The sequence below is a fragment of the Lonchura striata genome, chromosome 4 (assembly GCF_050655825.1).
Source record: "Lonchura striata isolate lonStrDom1 chromosome 4, ASM5065582v1, whole genome shotgun sequence".
NCBI classification, from domain to species: domain Eukaryota; kingdom Metazoa; phylum Chordata; class Aves; order Passeriformes; family Estrildidae; genus Lonchura; species Lonchura striata.
Window position 1 is genome coordinate 10,226,917 of NC_140706.1, and position 18,777 is coordinate 10,245,693.

Consider the following 18,777-nt stretch of genomic DNA (forward strand, 5'->3'; position numbering starts at 1 on the left):
CTTCATCTACTTTACAAAAAAGCCTGGGCAAGAGACAGGGATGCTTCTCTTAGCAACGTCAGTGCTTATCTTTATGATGTTGGAGACTCTGGGGAAGTCTGCACATTGGCAGCAGGCTTCTTAAATTGGTCAGGGATGGTATGAGTAAGCTGGGAGAATATAAATGAGCTCTGATAGGAATGGGGCATAAGAGAAAAGGAAAAGCTATCAGAATGCATTCAGAAATTTTTCCCATAGTAGGGATCAGAGATTAAGTTAAGCAAACTTGCTGATGGGAGCAATGGGAGTTAAGCTATGATCTCCTTGTCTGCTATGAGTAGTCATGAAATATGAACACACAAAAGCTAACTTTTATTCAAAGCAATGAAATAACAGATTGAAAAATACCAATCTGTTTTAACTGGATGAGATTCACTCCTGGCTTATTCTGTAGTTTGGCTTTATAAGATGTGAAAACCACACAAGTTTTGAGCTTGAATAACTCTCCCTAGAGCTGACTTCCAAATTAATTAATAAAATAGGGGGGGAAAAGGAAGTAAGTTAAAAGTTAAAGAAAATGAATTCAGCAAGACAATGAAGTCTTAAGTTGTAAATTCATGGCCAATTTAATTCTTTATGGGAAAAATAGCCCCATTTGGTTAAAGTTTCTTAGACTGTATCGAGTATTGGGAGGACATTGTGCCTGCCTTCTTCTTGACAGCATCATTTTTTGAGACATTTGACAACATTATGCTGAAATCCACTTTAGCTAATGAAAGGTTTCCTTCACTTTGGAAAATTGGGAGCTGGTGAGAGTCCAGCATGTTGGAGGAAAGGTGAAGTGAAACATTTGCACCTGTAGGTACATATTTTCATGCTCAGTGGGAGACACAAGTTGATAACTTGTCTGACAAGCAGCATTGCTTGTCAGACAAGCAATTTTTTCTTTTTCCCTTCAGTTTTCCAGATTCCTCTACTGTAGGGTGTTCCTGCTCATCATGCAGGTATATTAAAGCACTTTCTTCCCTCTACACACTCTGCAGTGATCTAAACTTAGATGAAGACATCCTACAACTTGTTTATACATAGTTTCCGGTCCTTCCAAGTCCACAGAAAGAGCCCAGAGGATGGGAATGTTAAAGACCCAAAAGCTTAGTCAGAGGATGTAAATATTTTCTCTTACCTGCTGCTAATAAAGATAAAAGGGTTGATCAATCTATATACAAAAGTGGGCTATAATCTAAAGAATGTGTTTTCTTCCACCTACAACTAAGGAACAGGAAAAGGGAGGAGAGGAGGAAAAGAGAGACAAAAAGCTGTTTCAATACCCGTGAGAACTATTTGCATACCATTGTTACAGGTACAATATCTGGACTGGAATAAGAAATCATCAGTATATGTAACTTGAGTCTGATCTTCCTGTTGACCAAATAATTATAGAGAAACATTCCCTTTCACAACAGGAGAAAATTGCCCCACTCTGTTGAAGCCTAAAGAAGGTGGCATGATTTAATTGCTGTTGGATAAACTCCAGATCTTGGCTAAATTGCAAAGAAAATCAAGTCTACTCTCTGCTTATAAGTGCATGTGCATGATTTCCAATACCACACAGAAAAATGAGAACATTATTTAAAATGTTCCCTTTGCAAGGCAGAGACCAAGTGACCCCAGAGTCAATTTATAATCACTAGTTGACTGCAGCTGAGATGTGCTGATGATGTTACTGATTAATTGAGAAAAATGAAAGCTACCTTTGTTATAATAAGGAAGTCAAATTGATCTTGTGTTACTGAGATGCATCCATTTTACTGTCTGGCAATCAGCATTTCATTAGCACAGTGAAAAATCTATTACACAGGATGGAAACCCTGCCACCATGTTCACAGTCAGGAGGATTGCTTTTCATTCCCCCAAGTCAGAGCAGCTGAGCCCATGGGAGGTTTTCTCTGGAGAGCTGTGTTTAACAAATACCTGTAACTGCAAAACACAGAGCACCAGGAAAGTGCTTAGTCTTTCTAAAAGTCTTTTCCAAACGTACTTTAGCTTCAGCCTGCTCTTTTGGTCATGGTTTTTGAACTGTTTTGTTGATGGCATCTGAAGTATATTTTCCAAGAATGTGAAAAACATTTTTTATATGACTGCTGCAATTATAGAAAGGGCATTTTAATATTCCAGACCTTTCCAGTCTTGTACCTTAGGTAACCTGCTGATGGAAATAATGCATCCTTAGCCTGTCAATAGATAAGATGTACGTGCTGACTGGCTTTAACAGAGGAGTGGCTTTAGCAGAGTTGACAGACAGATTGTAACAGAAATCTTGTCTCACACTATATATTGCTATTTTACTTTCTTTGCCTGTCTTATTTTTCCTTTTCATTTGGTTGCTTCTTGAACTGGTACCTGCTTCTACTGCCATGAATACAGCTACACTGACATTTCCATTAAGAAATTGCTTAGAATTTCTCTTCTCTAATTTAAATTTTTCCAGACTAGGGAATACATCTTCTGCCCACACACATTCCTTTTTTGTTTGTTTGTACATTCACACCTTACATTTTAGCTCTTTATGATAGCTCAGGCCTTTCAAAACTCTGAAATGTTGAATAATCATGGGGAAAAATTCTGATTTCAGTTACAGTTAAATAAATCCAAAATAATTCCAGTCAAGCCCCATGTGGCCAAAAGCATAACTGAGCCCATAATGGCCATACTTCAAATAAGTCTTGGAATCTATCACTGCTAAAGTCTTAATATAATGACATGTTGCCATGAGTTAATTGTTCTCAGTGCTATAATACTCTTATAATATCTCTATAATAATAGGACTGCAACACTCAGGGTGGCAAAGAAGGCTGGTGTTCAAAGCTTTTGTAAAACTAGTCACAAGTGTGCAGCCAACAACCTTGGGGAAAGTGGCCATCAATGCACACCTCTGCATGCCAAGAGTCACAATGCACAACTCCCGAGTCTCATGGAAGAGCCTGGAATCCGTGTGCAGCCCTGACCGAGTGTTCTAAAGGGAGCTCTGGCACCTGCATCTCAGTCCATGCTCGTGGCTTACTGACAGGAATTATCCTGCAGCCTGGGAGGGAATCCTGGTGGGGCAAGTCCCCACCCAGCATAAGGAAAGGCACCAGAATCTCCTTCCCAGAGCAGAGAGGAACTGCTCAGAGCCAGGAGCTCACCTTGGCACCTGTCCTGCACAGGCAGGATTGCCTCTCATGTCCGAGGCAGAAAAACACAGCTTTCAGACATCCATGGCTGGTGGTCTGCTATTAGTGTTTGCCTTGATTATGATGCTGTTTAAGAGGCTTCCCAAAACTATTTTATCATTTATGTGCAAATCAGAATGATCTCTGTAGAAGACTTGAATTAATTTACAGGGCTAATGCCAAAGTCCGATCCATTGACTCAAAATGCCTTCTCCCCAAAATGAAATAATCCCAAAGCCAGTGATTTTAAATACTTAAATATAATTTATAATCTGAAAAATGGAAACCATTTCTTTCTAAAACCCTGTGTGGGCTTTAAAAAATTTGCTCATTTTTTAAATAGACTCTACATCTATTAGGTCCTCTTGGGCTGAAGAGATGGAGACATCAAATTTCTTTCTCATGACTGCATTTAATTATTAGCATATAGGTCAAGTCAAGTGAATTTTATATTTCAGTCTTAAAGTGGTTATATTTGGGATCAATTTCAGCTTTTTTAGAAAGGAAACAGGAGTATTTGCCAAAAGATTTGTTTTCAGGAGCTACCACTTGTAGCTGATAGCAGCTAAACCATCAGTTCTGAAATGAACCTGCTCACTGGGGAACAATGGGAAAATTGTTTTCTTGGCAAACAATATTTGTTTAAAATTAGTTCTCTGCCTGATGACCTCAAAGGGTTTTGTAATGTCACCTCAGCACCCTGAAAAATGTCCAGATCCAGATATCCCTTGACATTATTCCTTGTCTGCCAATTTCTACATTCCTGAAGAAACTTCACCCTCTGAGCTCAGTCCTTCTTATAATGCTTCAACACATCTACTTACATTATGTGGAACGTAATAACATTATCATCAACCATAATATCTTTTTGGTATAATAAACCACTGCTTCTTTGCAACAGGAACTGTTTGTACGTGGCACCTGAGAACATGGTTTTAAACATGCACAGCAATATACCTATAGATCCATTATTACTGACATTATAGACCCATCACTTAAAATGCTTCTATTTATGAGTCTTTTATGCAAATCACTGATATGACACTCTTCCTGCTATGATACTGTATGTAACATGGTAACATCTTCACTTTTTTTAATACTCTTCCAATAAAAGAAACAAACTAATTTAGGTACCATATAAAATAGAATTTTTTGCCACAGCAAGAGTTTAAAATATGCATATTTAAATGCATAAAACAATTATATGGCTCTTTAATAATGCAAATGATGGGGAGTGAGTAATTGGTCCGCTTTTACTCTACTATTCTCGTTGCTAAGGTAAAACCTTTTTTCAGAGATTTTCCTTGATTGATGTTAAGTTACTTTAGTGGAAAAGGTGTATATAATAAATCACTGATTTCTTTTCATAAATCAGTGGGCTACTCCACCAGAATTGTGGAAACTATTTCCAGAAAACACATCTCCCTCCTTAAACAACAGAAGACTAGAACTGCACTGTGAAAACTATCCTAAGAGATCAAAGACTTAATAATCCAAAACCTTGTGGTTTCAATAAAAAACTTGACAAAATGGCATTTAGAAACACTTTGTCAAGGAGCTTATTTAATAAAAATTTCTAATGCTTTAGCTTGAAGACACAAATACTGTTTAAAGGAGATTCTGTTTGCTATGGTGAGAAGTATTTACGTGTACTATTCAGGTGGCCCTTATTAACTCCTCAAGTTAATAAATTAAAAGCTCAATTCTACTTCAACTTCTGATTAGTGGTTTTGCATTAGATTGAAATTTGGCCTCCAGTGTCTGATGGCTACAGTACTTGCAGTCTTTAGAAATATTAATCAATATAACTACAGAAAGCAGACATTGCAGGGAATCTCCATGGGTAGGAACTGCTTTGTTGCATCAGACTGTGATGATTCTTTACTGGGACTTATCAGGTCATATAAGCTATGTTGTAGCTTAGTATACCTCCTTTCAGGCTTCAGAACAAAGAGGGATTTTCCTTAATTGGTAGGCTTGTGCTTTGGATGGGAGGAGTAGACTGAGAAGGGCCATCCCTAGGCAGTGTTGTAAAACTTCAATCAGTATTGGAACATCTATGTAATTCTCAAAATAAAGTTTCTAAAAGGAGAAAAAGTAGCATCTCAATTTTTGGAATTTATTTGAAGATTATGAAAAAAAGAACCCACAAAACTGGATTAGAGCATGCCAGCCCTCTGTCAGCTTTATGAATTCATCCACTGTGCAATGTAACTCCAAGCTTTTTAGCTTTGTCTGTTGCCTGTGAGATGACCTTGAACAGGTCGTTCAGCTACTTTGCCTCCACAGCGTCTGTCTGTATTATTCTTCTCAAAGAGGATCTCCTCGTATATTCAGGCCTTACAGATAAAGATAAAAGACAATTTTTCTTCCCTTGTTTCATTCCAATCAGTTATACTTCAGTGCATTCAGTTGCACAAGTTCTGCTTTTCTAGATATTTAAGTGAATCCACAATGTGCTAGCTGTTCACCAAACAGGGATAATGAACAAAAAGATAATGAGAGTTCTGCTACTCAGAAGTTTTCAATTTTGTCTTCTTTTTCTCTTCATCCCACTCCCTCCTGTCTATCTCTCTCTTAAGCCCTTCTTGTGTTAATTTTGCTCTATGAATTCTTCTTCTGTATTTTTATTTTTCTTCACCTTCCTGGTTTTGTTTTTAATTTATTCCCTATCTTTCCCTTGGCAAGACCTCCTTCAATAGACTCCCAGGCTGCCATTGACAAAACTGCAACCTATTTCAGGGCACTCAGGACTTTTTTGCACATCCTCATCACCATAGATTTACTTGTCTACACAAATCACATGTCCTATGTCTCTCCCTTTGCTTCTTTTGGCTCACCCAGCTCTGCACTTTCTCTGTGTACACAGCCCTCTCCTCAACCAGGGTTACAGCTTTACTTTGCCAGCCACCCTCTACACAAAACAAGCCATAAACTCCCTGAATAAGAATGCAAGACTATCTTTTCAAACTATTTTCAAGGCTGTAAAGGGGTAAATTTTTACTCCTCCCAGAGCTAACATCACATGCCAAGAGCTATCAGAACTGTGTCAGTCCATTGCAGTTAAGTCTTGGATGATAAGTGATCTTTAATGAAGCTAAAAACACAGCTATATAGATTCGATGTATATGTACACACACACGATATATAATTATTTTCAGACACTATTTTTAGCAGTCTAATCTAATCACATGCTCATGCCATTCATACATATCCTTCCCATAGCATGGATAAAGAGAAGCAGTGCTGTAAGCACCAAAACAAGTAGGTCAGACTTCTGTCCTCTCTTTCATTTATTTCTCATCTTCAATATCATTGGCTACTTGCTTTTCCCCAAGATGACAGTCTCCAGTTCACTTTTGTATTGAGTAGGGGAGGGAGGAAAAAATACATTACCTTTCCTACATTCAAAAGAAGTGGGTCTTATTCTGCTGATTTACATGGCATCTACTCTAAGAGTTAGAAAGGAACTTCATCAATAAGCTGAAATTTTGGTTTTGTGGGCATCAATTTAGTCTCACTTACTAAGAACATGTTGTCTACTGCTAACCTGAAAAGGCTTTCTTGGATGTGCCAGCCCAGGACCATGACTCTTCAATCCGGAGCCAGTTTTCTGTTTTCTGCCTTAGCCAGAAAAAACCTTTATTTCCTTGCCTTGCTCCACCTGGAGTACTACAGAGCTATCCAAAACCAGGAGTGGTAACATCTGTACTGCCCCATCAATGTCTGGCAGAAGCTGTCAGTCAGTTCACTTTCCTGCTCCACAGACTCCCTGCATTGACTGCACTGCCAAATGCCTCATCAGTGAGAGAAAAGCAAGGTTTTTTTCACAATTACCACACACTGGAAGCAATATTCTGCACACCTACCTCAAGCAGTTATGACCATCTCAAATAAGGAGCTGGGTTTTCAGAAAACTGCTTTCTGATCTGTGATACTCTGCACAGCAGAAAGCCTGCCACACTACTGCAGCTGCTGTTGCAGAAATGCCACATGCAGCACTGACACACTGAATGGGGAGGATGGGCAAAACAAGGAGAATGAAGGAGTTAAGGAGTATTGAGGGCCTTTTTTAAATTATTCTACTCTAACATGTCTTGCTGAAGGTGATGTGACTGCACAAGGAGGAGGGAAAAGGGGTGCAGACTAGTCCTGGATTTTCTAAAGAAATGCTGTCCTTAATCCCAAGGGGTTCTGAGAGCAATGACAAAATTAAAAGGATAAAAAAACAACAACATTTTTCTTCTTTCTGGCTCTCTTTATCTGACCTGGAATGGGTTATCTAAAAGCTTGTTTCACCCATTCCAGAAGGATTAAATCACATTAAACTTAAACCAGCATTTTCTCTAGTGTGGACCAGATAGGAGGGCATGCATGGGAAAGTGAAATACCTGGGGAACCTGAGGCATTTGTTCTCCTGTGTAAAGAAACCACAGGGTGGTTCTGTGAAGAGGCACTGAACTCAGCCTGTGCCAAGGAGCTGCACATGGGGTCAGAGTCAACCTCTGCTGGCTCGAAAGCCTGCTCAGTCCAAGAGGAAACTTGAAGCATGAAAGGTCAGGGATTCAATGCTAAACATGGGAACACAGCACGTTTCCCGCAGGGAGAGCTCCAGCCAAACACTCTGCTAAGTTTGGGATAACCATGGTCCTGGATCAAGACTCAAAATAGCAGCTGCACACAAATCCGCAGCTTCATGAGGTGTGCAAGGAGAATATTCTTCCCACAGCTTTCATTTGTTCATTGCCCACATATTCTACAAGGCTTCTTTCCTGAAATGGTTTTAGATTGAATATTAAGAGATAGACAAAAATAAATAATACCAGGACTGTGATAGACAACAAGATAATAATATCTGGGTTGAGGGCAGAGGAAGGGGAGCAGCACAGTTAAGGAGGATATTTGTTGTAATGGCAAATATTACTGAGATTGACCATATGTGTTTCAGATTGTTCTTACACTTTTAATCACTGGAACTTTGATACAATTATCTTATTACTTATCCACATCTAGAATGGAGTTCAAATAGGTCTGAGGATGTAATAAAATCAGCCAAGCAAATATTTCTTCTAAGTTTATGTTCAGAGAAGCAAAATGTACTTGTTGGCCTTTTACTATAATGGATAAAATGCTGAGAAAACAAATTTTACTCACCTCACTGAAAAAAAAAAAATGCCCAAAGGACTTTTGTGAATAGGATATTGCGAAAGTGAAATTAATAAATAAGAGTATAACATATGAATAGATGTTCTATTTAATAATTCATGTTGTATTTAGTAAGAAAAGGTGTGGGGGGAGGCTTGTCTCTACAATATAGGAAGCAAACATAAATAATTTCTCAGCCTGGAAAAAGAAATTCTGCTCTGCTCCCTGAAGGCTTGATTCTGCCCTGTCTCATGGAGATGTTCACTTGGGAATAGTTTGGCTGCAGTCAGTCAACTTCATTGACAGAGATTGAAACTTGAGGTTTTGCCAACATTAAACACAATTTCAGCAACTGGAATTAGAACTGCAGAGAGTATGTTTCCCAAGGAAAGGAGAATATTTGCATCATAGGGTTGTGTATCTGTGCTCTCACTGTCCTTATTCCAGGGCAGAGAGAGGAGTTTACCTGTTGTAACCTTTAGGTAAACTTGTATCAGCTTCCCCTGTCTAGGAGAGTTTCCCTTTCTGCACTCAAATTGCAGGGTGAAAATTACAGCTATAAAAAGGAGCCATGGATTCCACAAAACTGCATTTAACTCACGTTGGAACACTTCTACTGAATCAAAAGTCATCCTGGCTTTGCTGCTGGCTGTATGTGCCATCAGAAATGTGCAGCAGCAGCCCTGTGCCACCTGTCAGAGCTCCTCTGCTCACTGACCTCCCTGCGACACGTGGCAGCAGGAGGAAACTTTCTCATCAGCATCCACAGGCATCAGTCCAATAACAAAAGGTAAACAGACATGTTTTAATAATTTCTTCTGGAAAGAGAAGTTATCTAACTTCCTTAAAGTCAAAATGAAAATAAATTTGAGACTGTATACAACCCTGCTGGCTTCAAAGGATGAAATCCAAGCACAGCCAGTGACAGGTAATGCTTGGGGGCATTGCCCCAGCTGCCCTCCTGAAATGGCTGACAAGACACACCAATTTTATCCAATACTTTTCCACTGAGAACATACCAGTGGGAAATGCCAACATATTTAAAAAAAATAGTTCAATAGGATGTTCAACAGGATAACACAGACTGAAATCCTGCGTGTAACAAATTCATGTGAAAAACAACAAAGAAGCCCTACTAGAAAACATTAATTCAAACCAAAGATACATTCTATCTATAACAAAACAGAAAAGCAGTGTGAACTTAATACATCTTATGGGTCTGAAAATATGCCTAAATAATAAAACTCAGTTTCTTATATCCTTGTTTTACTTTTTCTGCCATTAGATTTAAAACAAATATGGAAATGTTTAGGTATTTTTCACAAACAGGTATAGCAGGTACAATGGTTTTTCAGGATCAAATCTTTGGCAAGATAAGATCTACAGAGCGTGGCATAAATTTATAGAAATAAAATTTGATACCATAAATCCTCTGTTTACAATTTAGTAATTTTTGACTTTGTTATTCTGTAATTCAGAAGTTTTAGTCACACTCACTGAAGAATTTCTTTCAATATCATGCCACAAATAGTTCTGTTCAATAATTTACAAAGTACCCATAGTCTGTAATTAGTTCGCTTGGACTGTTCTGTGAGTTACTTATGAATAATTAATGTATTTGGGAAACAAAAAAAAAAATATAATGTATCTCTCTGCCCATAGATCATCTAGCACTGACATATGAAAGTGTTTTGGAATAGATCACAGATAAGAGAAAAGCATTTTCTAGATGAAAATTTAACAACTTGCTTCTACCTGCAAATTATTATTACCGGTTTTTAAATAAAAGACAAAATTCAGTGTAAATGTTCTTAGAAACTACTGAAGTATTTTGACCAAACTCTTTAATGCACAAGTAGAGTATTATGGGATAGTGAAAGGATCGTGTTCAGATGAAAATAAGTTTTGATCAAGTAATATCTAACTCTGTGGGAGTTCAGAATCCCATTGCACAAAGTCAACATTCTGCAGGGCCTTGCACTGATAGGAAAAACACATGTCTGGGAAAAACAGTGGGCAAGTGACCAGCCACTACTGACCATGACTCCTGCTGGGAGTATAAGGAATCTGAGCTTCACATCAAGTATGTGAATATACATCTATGGTTTTAGGCATCAGAGCAGGTCTTTTGAAAAAATACAGGATTTGGAGGGTCTGGCTGTTTGGTGGTTTGTGGATTTGGGAGTTCATTTTTGTGGGTTTTGTTCTATGGAAAGAGAATAAAAATGGGAGCTCCTAGCTCACTGTAATGCCAAGCAATTACATCTGCTACATGCCTCAGCCTGGATCCAGATAGAAAAAGACACAGAAATAACAGACTTGTTTAGGGAAAGCTCTTTTTAAATGCATCAAAGGCTTAGAAAGTGCCAGAATGACAGCAACTGAAATTACTTGCTTTTCTCCTAAAACAGATGTATGACAACCCATGCAGAGTGCAAGTTTACTCCCTCCATCCTCTCAGGGCGTTTGGGGTGGTGATGAGAAAGCTGTTACTAGTAAGAAAACAAGTAACCCCCCAAAGTCTCATGCTTGAGATCCCTTCTGGAGCCAGTGTTCAGCTGTACAAACAAGCTCAGCTTAAATTTAGTTGTCGAGACTGTGAAACATTTGGCTCATTCCCCACTCACACATATACATGCAGACACAGAGACCTGACAGAGACCCTGTTACTTCAAGTAGGAGAGTAAAAGGTTCCTCCACTGCCACGTCAAACCATAGCTCTGAAGAGCTGTGAGCACCTTTTCTCTTCAGATATAAAACATAACTTCTGAAAAAAAAAAAAATTAAGATGCTTCAGATAAGCATCCAAAACCTGAAAGCTTATTCCAACACATTTGAATCTAAGCTGATATGGAAATAGGCCAGTCTTCATGTTGATTCACATCTCTTGCATTCTGATGCTCCATGGCAAAAAAAATTTAACTATAGTTGCAAGCTCTATTTTGAAGGGGCAAATAGAGAAATTTGAGTACAAATTCATTTTAAGTAGTCATTGATGACAGAAGTTTACCTGCCTGCAGAGAGTGATGATAATCCTCCTAATTAGTGTCAGATGCATTTTTTTTTTCTATCCCCAGATACAGGGGAATAAACCACCTTGACACCACCATGGCCAACAAAGTGATGTTACATAGTCCCATTCTGATAGAGATGGAGAACTTAGGAGGATGTTTCTCCACACAAAATAGGTACATGAATAGATTTTCTCTTGCTGTCTTCTCAGTCTAACATATCATTTCAAAAATGACAGGTTCAGATAGTATATTGCACAACACATCAGATATCTGCCTTGGTGAATATGATTTTACACAAATATGCAGCTTTTATGTCTGTATTAGTAGCATCATTGAATATTATTCTCCTAGATGGCAGGCATGTTGTTATTAAAGTATAATATCTAGGAAGGAAACAGCTCACTTAGGATTTTTCAGAAGGTATTTAATTTAACTCCTCTTCATAATTCTCACATCACATTTGCTGAACTAAGAAAAAAAGGTTGTGAGTGTTATTTCAGGAACCTTAACCTATAATTATGTTCCCGTTTCAATGGCATCGCTTCTAAGGAGACCTCACTAGCTGCTAAGAAAACCTTTTTCTTATGGAGATTTCTATCCTCTCCTTCCCTGTGACTAACTCTGATTCACAGGATTTCTTCCCATCCAGCCCATGCTCCTCTCCTTCCCTTGAAGGAAACAGGTGACTAGGAGAAAACATGATTATTGGACTCCAGTTTTGATGGGAGAGAGAGGTTGTTTTGCTTTGGATCCATTCTTTTAGTTTACAATGATGTTTCTGCTTGCAGCATGGAGAATAATCTGTTACAGCAGACTTGCTGGATTCAGTGAGAGCTGTAACAGCCTCTAATTACTGAAGAGCAGAAGTAAGAATGAACATGCAGGCTGAGCAGCTCTCTTCTTGTTGCTTTGTGCTTTATTCCTCAGAGACCAGCTCAAACAGGCAGAAGTCACCATCCATGTGGCTATGCACAGTCTGTTCCTGGGACTGGGAGCTTTTTTGAGGTTTGGATTTTTGAGCATGTCTTGCATTCTCACGTTTTAATGTGTGCTCTTATGTCAGCGTTCTTCGCAACTTGAGTTCCATCTCTCCTACTAAGCCTCTCTTTCCTCTCTCGCCTCTCATTATTAAAACAACTTTTCACCCTCCAACCTACAACTAGGAAAAGTTGTAAATACCGCAAAACAAACAAACAAAAAACCCAAAATCAATGAACCAACTAACCAAAGTAATCCCCCACACCTTAATGTTTTCAAGAATTTGTTCTTAATCCCTGACGGGTTTTCAAAGAGTAACAATTTCCATGAATGTGTTACTGAGTGTTTGCAGCCACAAAAAATCTGGTCTAATTTTGGTTCTTACTCTCTCCAAAATTCTGCCAGGTTTGTAGATAGTCACAACTCTAATAGCACTACTAGTACAAAAAACCATTTTCTTTCACAGAATCACAGCATGGGTCAGGTTGGGAGGAACCAGAGTGGGTCATCTGATCCATCCTCCCCTCTCAAGCAGGGCCATCCCAGAGCGCATTGCACAGGATTGCATCCAGACAGTTCTTGAATATTTCCAGTGAGGGAGACTCCACATCCTGTCTGATAAGCCAGTCCCAGTGCTCAGTTACTGCTCAATGAAGTTTTTCCTCATGTTCAGGTGGAGCTTCCTGTGCATCAGTTTCTGCCCATTGCCTCTTGCCCCGTTGGTTGGCACCACTGAGCAGAGCTTGGTCCATCCTCTGGATACTTTCAGACATTTTTAATGTTGATGAGGTCCCCTCTCAGTCATTCTTCTCATGGCTGAGCACACCCAACTCTCTCAGCCTTTCCTTGTGAGATGTTCTTTCACAGCCTAACAAACTGCACCACCTCTGCTGAATACAATTGCTCTAAAATTTTGTAGATAAAACCCAAGCCAAAAAAGGAAAATCGTAAAAGCAATTCTTCATTTGTGAGCAGAGCAGGTTTATCACCAGGCAATGTGGAAGCAAAAGTGTGACAAGTGCAGAACATAGAGATGCTGTGTCATGAAACAGGGTCACCTTGTTTTCAGCACTGAATCTCTGCTTAAAATGACAGGTAAGAAATTCTAGCAATTATCAATATTGAAAATATCCTTGGAGCTAGCATCTCAACTGCTAAGCTCTGTACCGCTATTAGATCTATTTCTTTATCTCCCTATACAACCTAATTTTACTTGCAACCAAGAGTGAAGGAGGAAGAAAAATAAAAGAAAGAAAATCCATATTTTCTGTTGACTAAAAGTACATTTAAATCACTCCTTTAAAATATGATTCATCCTCTCAACCTCAAATTTACAAGGCTACACTGAAAAGAATTATGTATTTGGTAATTATAAACATTGAAATTTTTCAGCCTCACAAAATATACAGAAATGCATGCTCTAAATATTTTTGTGACCACCAGTGCTAAGCAAGCCATGTCCTCGCCTGCCACTGACTCACAGACATGCTGTGCTCCTCTGGAAGTTGCAAATTGTGCTGTAGAAAGAGCATGATGAGAAGCAGAAACAACAGAGCTCAGATAAAGCTTCAATTTACCCTCCTGGAAAATCAGCACATCTACGCTTATTGGAAAGCTGTTGGGGCTTCTGCCTCTGAGAACATCTTTAGCACATTACATTGGTGCTGTACATCAATAGAGAACTACTCAGTCTGTGCAGTGGGAGAAGAAAAAGGCAAACAAGCTTAGGTGTGTGTCAATAAAAGAATAAAGACCCTCCTATAGCACACCAAAGATCAGTTTTTTAATGATGATAGACACAGCAATAGAAAAAAGTTATGAGCATTACCTGGGAAAAAGAGCACAGACTAGATCCATTGCAATAATGTGCTGTTGGATCTGGGTTTTTATTAAACATATGGCATTGTTCACTGCTGGATTTGGCATCACTAGCCTGACCTAGAAAATATGTTAGTGATGCCTTGGAAAAAATTATGAAAGCATTTCCAAGTTGCATTATTTTCCCCAGCCAAAACCATAATAGCTAATACTGACAGAGCCAGTGGTCCATTTTACTCATTTTTAATGATAAATGCAGAAAATTTATTTAGTATATCTACTATGCAATAAACAATATTTTTAATTAGATTTAAAGGGTTCTTACTTTATCAAATTTCAAAACCATTCTAATATCTGCTTTAACTCAGAGTGGAGCATGGTGAGGGTCACTCTTTGCAAAAATTGCAGGAAGAGAATCTGAACAGTGCAGACAGAAGGAGACAACCCAGACTGGGCAGCTGAAGAGAGAAAGAGAGGGGAAAAGGGAGATTAAAAGGGGAAAAATCCCACAAACAAAAAATTCCACCCAAGGCTACACCTTGGGTGTACATCTTAATATTATTTTGAATTATTTTTCTTCATCTTCTGATTATAGCAATTTTTTGAAAGCTGATTTGGGGCCAATAAGCACTTAATACACCTGCTTGTCCCTCATGCTGATAGATAAGTATATTTCAACAGTCTACAATGGCTCAATACTTTGAAAAGTACTTGTGATAGACATTGCCTCCACTTAAAGGCTTCCTTTCATCAAAGCAGGGTCAAAAAAACCATACAATGGATGAGAACCAATCTTCTGGTAGAGTCATTTAGCAGCTAATATTTTTTAAAGCACTTCAAGATTAAAGTCATGTGTGACTGAGCTACTGCTGTTATCCCATAATGTCCTAGTGGTAGTTCAGCTTTGGGAGGATTTTTTCTTCCATTCCTAATTAAAAGATGGTCCCCTAGCTAGGAAATGAGTCCTTGTTGATGTAAACTTACTGCTATTGAGGGGCAAGCCATATGATAAGGAATTAGAGTCAATTATATCAGCTTGATATTGTGGCCCATGAAACTGATTTGTGAAAATGCAAATATTTCAGCACTCTGAATTTTTATTCTTGTCAGTTTAGAAGTGCTCAGCACCCTTTGGCATCAAAAGGAATTACATATAGCTCAGACTCATCTCAGTTTTGAACATTGAGGAGACCTGTAAATGCATTTATGGGCTTTGGATTATGCATTTAAATCTCAAATAAAATTAACATCTCCAAAGTGCTGCAAAAGGCAGGAAGATAAACTGTAGATAATGATGGGAGTCTATTGCAGATCCATTAAAACCAGAAAAAAATGGCAAAACACACAGGTATCACATCTTTTAAAGCCAAGGAGAGCTCATTGAATCATTAAAAGCCAAGGCTACTCAGGTGTATTTTTGACTTTGCTGTGTCATGGTATCCTACAAAGCCTGTTAAGCACTACCAGAACATTTAAAGTATCTGCAGGGCTTGAAAGTGCCCTGCTTGATTTTCTGCTTCCCATAATCTATATAATTTCACCCTTGATTTTCTGTATGCTTCTAAAGTCTAAATATAGTTAAAAAATAAAAAACAAAACAAAAAATATTCTAGGGATATTTGCTTCCTTGCAAAGGAGGAATTCAGTTCAGCTGAAGAAAACTGATATAAAAATGATGAAATTAGCCTGACAAAGAGGGAGTCAAAATTTGAGACAATAAATGGAAATGCACTGGTAAATCAGAGTACACTGGGAGCAGGGGTGGCCTCCCTCTTTTAGAGGAACCTGGTGCTGAGCATGAACCAAGTGAGGAAGTTAAGGTGGGAGAGTAAATCATCAGTGACACAGCTGCTCCCAGGCTTGGTAAGAGGGAACTTGAAATCCCACCTATTCTGAAATGAAGACAGCCAAAACTTTTCTCTTACAAAGGAAATAAATCAGACACTTGAAAGACACATTCCCAGCTGCCTTCAAAGACATTGTTCATTAAATCCAAGAGACTGAGTCAAGGGGGAAAAAGAAAAAAAGCAAATTGTACCATGCCATTTCTCTGCTCTCCAACCCATTGCTTCCACACCAGCCTCTGCTCTCTGATCACAGGGACAGCAGCAGAGGCTCTGGTGAGATCCCCACAGTGGGAGAGACTCTGACCTACAATGATCCTCCTGTGCTGAGTAAACACATGTCTGCACACATAGATAGCTCCATCCCTGCACACTTCTCATTTACTAATTTGCTTCTCATTTAAATTCACGAGGAGCAAAAGCTGGGATGAACATGCACAAGGATGGGAGGATGCTGCAGCAGTGGTGTAATGAGTAGCAGCATCTGGGCTCTTCTCATGCTATGTACAGTACAATAACTATTGTACAATACAATAAGTATACATCTAATAAGGCTTAGAAGTTATATTTCTTTCCTTTTCTTTAAAACTCCTTTACACTTCTGGTCCAGGCCTGTGAGATTATGAAGTTCTTTTATTTCAGAGTTGAACAGTTCAGGTCAGTGACTGAGAATGTAGGAAACTAGTGGAATAACTACATATGCTAAACAAATCAGGAGGGTCAAAATTGGAAACACAAACACATGTCCCTCTGCAGTCCTGCATCCACCCCACCCTGCTGCCCTTTTTCTGCGGATGGTTCAGTCAGAGGAAGAATGTTTTCTCATTTCAAAAAATCAAATCCCTGACAGGATTTGAAATGGCGGTAATAGCTCTCAACGCTTTATTTATGTTACGTTTCCACAGAGGCGCCTTTCCATTGTATTTCCAAGATAAAGGGAGGCGTTTATGAAACACCTTGGAGGGTGTTTGCAAAATGCACAGCGCTGCAGGGCTGCAAGGGGTCTGGCAGAGTGCAGGCAGCTGTCTGCAGGCAGGTAAGGTCAGCAGCACCTGGCAGGTGGAGACTGTTCCCTCTCTCCTCCCAAGTGCACTAGTGATGCTTGGTGAATTTTCTACTTGTTCATGCTGAATGCAACCATTACCTCTTGTGTTTATGCAGTCAACTTTGTGGGGGAAAATAAGGGTATTTTTGTTCTGTCTTGCAGACAGCACAGTACACTTGGGACTGGGTCAGTTTTTATTTCTTAGCAACCTTTCAGAAAGGGCCTCTGACGACGTGCTTATTTTCCAGTGTGCTCTAAAGAAAGAGAAAAGTGAGTAATGGAACATTTTTTATATTTCATTTGAAGTTTGAGTTTTGCAGTCTACAAAACGGCAGATAGTAGATTGTAATTAAAAAAACTTTGTTTCCTCACAATGGGAACGGATTTTCTTTTGTTTCATTAAAATGTCTCATAAATTCTGTAGACATTTTCCTTGCATGAGTTAGGAAGAAGGTTGGTTTCCCACATTTCTCTGAAGCACAGAGTACCTGCCTGCTGCACTGCTTGGCTATCCACTGAGTTCCCAAAGCTGCTGCTGATTCTGGAGTCAATGCTGCTGCTTAACCATTGTCTTAGCTGAAACAATCTATTGCCACAAGAGAGACAAAACTCAGAGGAGGGGGAAAAAATCTCTGTTCAACCAACCAGCATTGCCAGGGGTGATAAATATAAAGAAACAAGCAAAAAAACATTCTTTCAAGCACACAGACTTTTCTTCAGGCAACAGTCATCCTGCTAAAGACAAGCTGAGAACTTCTGCATAAAGTTGCTGTTTATAGCATATAATGGAGCTTCCTAAGGAAGGAAGGGATTGAGTTAAAGTGAAGTTCTTGGGTGTTGAGGAGACTTAGTGATCTGGAGAAACAACCAGATCAAACAAGTTGAGCTAATCAACCCTTGGGCCATTGATGATGTAAAATGTGAGAGAGAATTCTAGAAGAAAAAGCAGATATTTTGGTTACCACAGAAATAAATTCAAGACTAATGCATGAAAATAAAAAAAAAAAAAGAAAGAAGAAGAAACCTAATTTATAAAAGCTCAAAAAGACAAAAAGCAGTTTTTTCCTCCTCCGTATTGTCATAGAAAAGATTGATAGCACCATTATAGCAAGCCTCAGGATTTGTAACTTAGATGTAGAAAAAAAAGACACATTTTTGGACATGATTCAAGATCTAAGGAAGAATATAGGCTAAGATAGCCTCACATTACCCTTACTTTTTATAGAGTGGAGGAGGAAAGAAAAAAAGATGGGGTTTGCACCTCATTTTCTAGTTGGAATGACTATTGTGAAGATTTGCATCCTCATCCAGTCATGTGCAGAACTGGTGAGGGAATAGGACCAGAAAATTTGACAAGATGCCCAACATCAGAACTTAACTTCAAGAAAAAAAAGAAAAGAAAATTAGGTTTTCATATTGAATTTTATTCTCAGCCAGCAAAGACTGAATTCTGGTAGCAGTAACATGTATTTCCATTAAGAGTCAAGGCTTTTGTATAGATGGGTTTTGAAGGATATAACTATACACAAAGAAAAGTGTGAATTTACAAAGACCTTTTGCTTCTGTTTAGTACTCAATGAATATAGGCTTAGCATGAACTAGGAATAACAAAACAAGGTAGCTCACCTTGTTTTGAAAATAGGGAAAGTGAAGATAAAGGCAAAGTCACCAGACCATTTGCCATGGGGAGTTTGAACAGATGAACCTGCTATAAAATCTGTGCCCTAACTTTTGTCTGCCCT

At 38.7% G+C, this 18,777-nt stretch overlaps 1 long non-coding RNA gene across 2 annotated transcripts in view; it reads right to left on the bottom strand.

The window, feature by feature from the left end:
- The window catches only part of LOC146767526 (uncharacterized), a 129,299-nt gene that overhangs the window by 95,901 nt on the left and 14,621 nt on the right, over positions 1 to 18,777 (bottom strand). The window lies entirely within an intron of this gene.